Source organism: Lepisma saccharinum, chromosome 2 (genome assembly GCF_977018435.1).
Source record: "Lepisma saccharinum chromosome 2, izLepSacc3.1, whole genome shotgun sequence".
NCBI classification, from domain to species: Eukaryota; Metazoa; Arthropoda; class Insecta; order Zygentoma; family Lepismatidae; genus Lepisma; species Lepisma saccharinum.
This window is the reverse complement of record NC_139230.1, coordinates 88,001,736-88,007,374: the sequence shown is the minus strand read 5'-3', so window position 1 is coordinate 88,007,374 and position 5,639 is coordinate 88,001,736.

Here is a 5,639-nt window from a genome sequence, read left to right as displayed (position 1 = left end):
ACACCCATTAATATATGAATAGATATATTCATTAAACATAAACAATAGTGACAAAATTAAATAAAACCAAAATACAGTGTAATAAAGTGAAATATGAATGTTCATGTATCCTGTAGCCGCCGCTAGATGGCACTGCCAAAAATGTGTAAAGGAAACTTAAGTTTCTGTAACACAAATAATGATATGTTTGATTGTAAATATAGTGATAAATTGTATTTAACACCCTTCGAAAGATGTGTGAACATTAAGCCACAAGTGTTAGAAGAAAATCAAATGCAGTGAATAAAAGTGCATCTCCCATGACCAACCTTCTTGATTCATGACTATATGAACAGGAACATCTGTGCGGCCAGACATCAAGGTATAGGTAATCGTAAGTCGGTCTCTCTTGTGTCACGCATCGTGGGCCAATTATTCCAGGTGGAAGGCGTAAGTCTGGAACGGACAAACGGTACCAATTGTGCCTATACGGTGGTTAGGTGATTGCGAGGAACCTTTTTGGTTGAACACGTTGAGTGGAGCAGACATACGACTTGCACTATTTTTTGAAACTGTTTTCCCTTACTACCTTCATCCTTCCTCTTCTTTTGTCTTGGGCTGTACAATTAGTTTGGAATTTGGATTCGCTTCTTTGGATTGAGTTGTCAGTTGGTTTGAGTTTGTGCCTCTTTTCCCATAGGATTTGCGTTTGTTCTATTGGATCATATAAACAACTCACGGTTGTGGTCTTCTGATATGCATCATGGTCTTCCTGCAACGCTGCTACGACAGCGAGAAGGGGTGAAAACCTTCACCGGAGGTACTAAACGGACGGACGGTCCAAACTCCGAGACGATGCTCGATTCACGAAGTACCAATGATCCAATGCAAACGTCCAGCTATTCCACAAAACACCGACGTCGCAATTCCTATGAAGGATTACCTCTACCTCAACGTCAACGATCTAGATCACCAATTAAACGAGATACAGGAAATACAGCTCATGCAACCCAACTAAAATCCAAACAACAGGATAACAGCTTATACAACTTCCTGCTCACCAATTACGACACCAAATTCAATACAGCAAAACATGTGTTCCAACAAACATCTAAGTATGCACCAAGGGCACAAATTGCACAAATACTGTTCACCCGTAATGGCATCATATTGAAATCACCAGATCCAGACTTTGCAAAACTAATTAGGAACAAAGCTTCTTTTGAAATCTATGGAGCCAAAGCAAACATCCAAACACTAAATGCTTCCATTCAAAAACAACCACCACCACCACATAAATCCCCACTACTATCAGTTGTCATCAGGGGCGTAGAACCTAGTCTAACAGACGAAGAGATTTTTGAGGAACTGGAATGCGAAGGTGTACAAATCCGCAAATGTATCCGTATTCGCAATAACAACGGACCCACATACATGGTGCGGGTCCTAACAGACTCACAAAATGCTGTAGACACCCTACTACACAGTGGAGCATACATATACAGACGCAGGTACAAAGTTGAACCATCCCGTTCTCAACAACCTCTTCCATTGCGGTGCGAAAAATGCCAACAGTATAACAAGCACACTACTGCTGCATGTCCAAACCGAGATAAATGCGGATACTGTTCAGGACCCCATTCAACCAGAGAATGTCAAAACCAAACTGCTGCACCAAAATGTGTCACATGTACGGAAAACCATCCTACATACAGTTACAAATGCAAAGCCAAGCCAGATGCAATACCTGAACACCCTGATCTAACAGTTCCCCTGCGCACCAATGACACTGCTACAGAACCTGACAATTCACTACGACTTCCAGTAACAGTGGAAGATCTAATACGTTTCTTCACCCTGACTCTCCAAAATGTGCACCCATTTTTAAGAACGCACATATTAACCCAAGTAACAGCATCTGCAAAAACAATTTTCAACTTGCAACTCCATGCAACATACTCTGGTCCTCATGTGCATTTCCACATATCCCACTTGGAAACTGCGGTTTAAGGTTTTGAATATGGCAGTACGGAATATGTATAATTTTCTATTTTTAAATATCCGATCCGTTTCTAAACGAAAAGCTTTATTGCAACACCTGCTTTTGGAAGAATCTGTTCACTGCTTTGCGCTAAACGAAACCTATCTTGCTCCAAAAATGATCTGTCATATTCCACCATACAACATCTTACGCCACGATGGTCCGCCGGGCTTAAGAGTAAACGGCGGCACAGCAATTGGAGTAGATAGAAAATTACCATATCGAACAGTTACCTTCCCACCAAACTTCCACTTGCCAGAACATACTGCTAGTACCATCTATTTTCCATCCCGGGTCGTTACTTTTGCTACCATCTATGTAAGACCAGGGGAGACTATTCCATACCAATTCTTTCAACATTTCCAAACCCTTAGCAAACATTATATCATAGCAGCGGATATCAATTTTCATAGTCGTAGCATGCAAGACAAAACAAACTTTTTACAATTTCTGGACCAAAACACTACAGCAGAATTCCATGTACTGCCCAGAGCCACACGTCCCATAAGTAACACTACCCCTGACGTTGTTATAACATCAACATCTCTAAGTGCCTGCTTGAACATATCTGTGCTGGATTCCATCGGCAGTGACCATGACCCAGTGAAAATTACCTTAAATCTTGGTAACCGCAATACGAGCAGTACAATACAACCTCGAAAAATCTGGTGTTACAACAAAGCGAACTGGGAGGCATATAGTGAAAAGCTACAGAATGCTTTTTCTCACCCGCATCCACCACCAAACAATTCAGAGGAACTCGATACGGCAGTGGAACATCTTACTGCTCAGATTACCAGTGCGGCAACCACTAACATACCTACGACCACTCTGAATAGTTACAAACCAAAGCTACCTCCGCAATATCTTCACCTAATCACAGCATCACGACGAGCATACAGGGACTACCTCCAGACCAGAAATCCTGAATCCCTAAATTACACCGTCAATGGCTGCGTACAGTACAAAACTATATAAAAGCTTATAAACAACGTCGATGGATTGAAACGTGCAACCAATTGAGTGATGAAAGCCATCCCACCCAATACTGGAAACGTTTCAAGGTGCTCACTGGACAATCCAGTAGTACTCCTTATCCAATAACAATCAAGGACGCAGCCCTAAACACCGACACTGAAAAAGCTTATGCCTTCGCAAATGTCTTGCAAGACACTTTCACACCAACACCACAATTGGCTCCAAATCTCCGCCTCCAGACCAAAATTGACAGAGTCACCAACCCCAATAACAGGCAACTGCAACCCAGAAATACGCACGATATTGATCCTAATAATTCTCTAACTGTTCCTATTACAACAGACGATATTATCAATACTGTGCGTAGGAAGAAAAACACCGCTCCCGGCTTGGACAATATCACATACGTATTGATCAAACAGGCCCCGCTTGCATTTCTGTCCTTTCTGCCCATTATATACAATTTTATCCTCCGCACAGGACACTACCCGACAGACTGGAAGATTTCGAAAGTTCTAATGTTTCCAAAGCCACACAAAGATAGTACCAACCCCACAAACTATCGACCTATTCAGCTCACATCAACATTTAGCAAAATATTCGAACGCATCATTGTTCGACGCATACACATGCACTTACAAGCACACAGTTTACTTCCGTCGCACCAAGCAGGCTTTAGACCTCAACACAGTGTCCTTGATAATTTGTTAAAACTAACGACTCGCATCACAAATCACTTCAACACTTCCAAACCATCCTGTCTAGTACTATTCGACCTGGAGAAAGCATTTGACAAAGTATGGCATACTGGACTCATTTACAAGCTCCATAAATTCCAACTACCGCTTTGCTATGTCAGATTAGTACACAGCTTTCTAACAAATAGGGTCGCTTATGTCACTGTAAATGGAGCGATGTCATACCCCATTTTCCCTTAATCTGGCGTTCTACAGGGTGCTGCTTTATCACCATTACTCTACATACTATACGTTGCCTATATGCCAAAAACCCCACAAGTTTCTATCTACCAATTCGCTGACGACACCGCATTTCTCGCCTGTTGTTCAACCATCCAAGCTATAAACAAAGCTCTCCAACCAGCTATAAACTCCTTCCAAAGATGGTGTGACACATGGCGTCTCACAATAAATGCTCTCAAAACACAAGCATTGGTGTTTCTACAGACAGGCTGTCGCTCGAAGATCCAAAGGAACCCAACATTATTAAACATCAAAATACGGGGAACGCCAATTCTGCCTGCCACCACTGCAAAATACCTAGGAGTCATATTTGACTCCAAGCTAACATGGAAACCTCAATTGCTCAACATCGTCCAAAAAGCTACAAATCGTCTGAGCTTGCTCAAACGGCTAATTGGAACATCCTGGGGACTCAACTCCCAGGTTGTCCTACATACCTACAAGGCTTTCCTTCGACCAGCAATAATTTACGGCCACACTGCATGGATATCAGCCCCAGACTCATTCTATCACAAACTACAAGTTATGGAAAGACATGCTCTTCGTTTGGCCTTCAGAGTAGTCCTACCAAGTCCTACACGACTACTGTACGAGCGAATAACCTTCCCGGAAATCACAACCCAGATCGAAGCCATCCGTCACAAATATATAACTGGTCGAATGAACTCGCACCATCCACAACTTCTCAGCACAATGTACGAAGATCCTCTACACGACTGCCTTCCCACTTACCACTGCACACCATTACAGCATCTCTTAACCATGTATACCTTCCTGATAGATCCACAGCATCCTGATTATCAGCTGTATATAATCCATCATCCTCCGGAACTACGGCACGTGATATATCCAACACATGCAGCACCATAGCAAATTATTACTTTCCTAACAAGTAATTTTCCCCCTACTGAATAAATAACATCTAAGTGAACTACCCCCAGAAAAAGTAAATCTGTACCACTTCAATACTGAAAACACACTTAGACCATCACCTTGCAAGGGAAAACATTTATGAAAACAATTCACTTACCAAAGGGAAGGTGTAACCTTCTAAATGGAAAACGAGGACAAAAAAAAAAAAAAAAAAATGCGGCCAGAACATCTCTCTCTCTTGGTTGGTCCCACTTGACGCATTGGCTGTGGGTTTGGTTTCAGCACATTTGGAACGGACGGCTGTAGGAAACCAAATCCTATGCAGTGGTTTGGTGTGTTCGAGGTGCTTTCGGCAGAACGCCTTGCTGTGAAGGGACATACAACCATTACTGCTTACTTTGGAGCAACTGTTTGCAAACACTGGTGTGAACACTGCTTATTTAGAAGGAAATTGTGCTACAATTCTCGTTTGCAGCACTTTGTACTCTGCTTATTTTGAAGCAAACTGTGATACAGTTCTCGTTTGCAGCACTTTGTACTCTGCTTATTTTGAAGCAAACTGTGCTACAGTTCTCGTTTGCAGCACTTTGTACTCTGCTTATTTTGAAGCAAACTGAGCTACAATTCTCGTTTGCAGCACTTTGTACTTTGCTTATTTTGGAGCAAACAGTGGTTGCAATACTCGTTTGCAACACCTGAAATAACTCTTGTCTTCTATTTGTTTCCGTGTTTGAAAATAAGGATTACTAGGTTGCCTCCCTTCGCTCAACATGCATAAGGGGCTCACC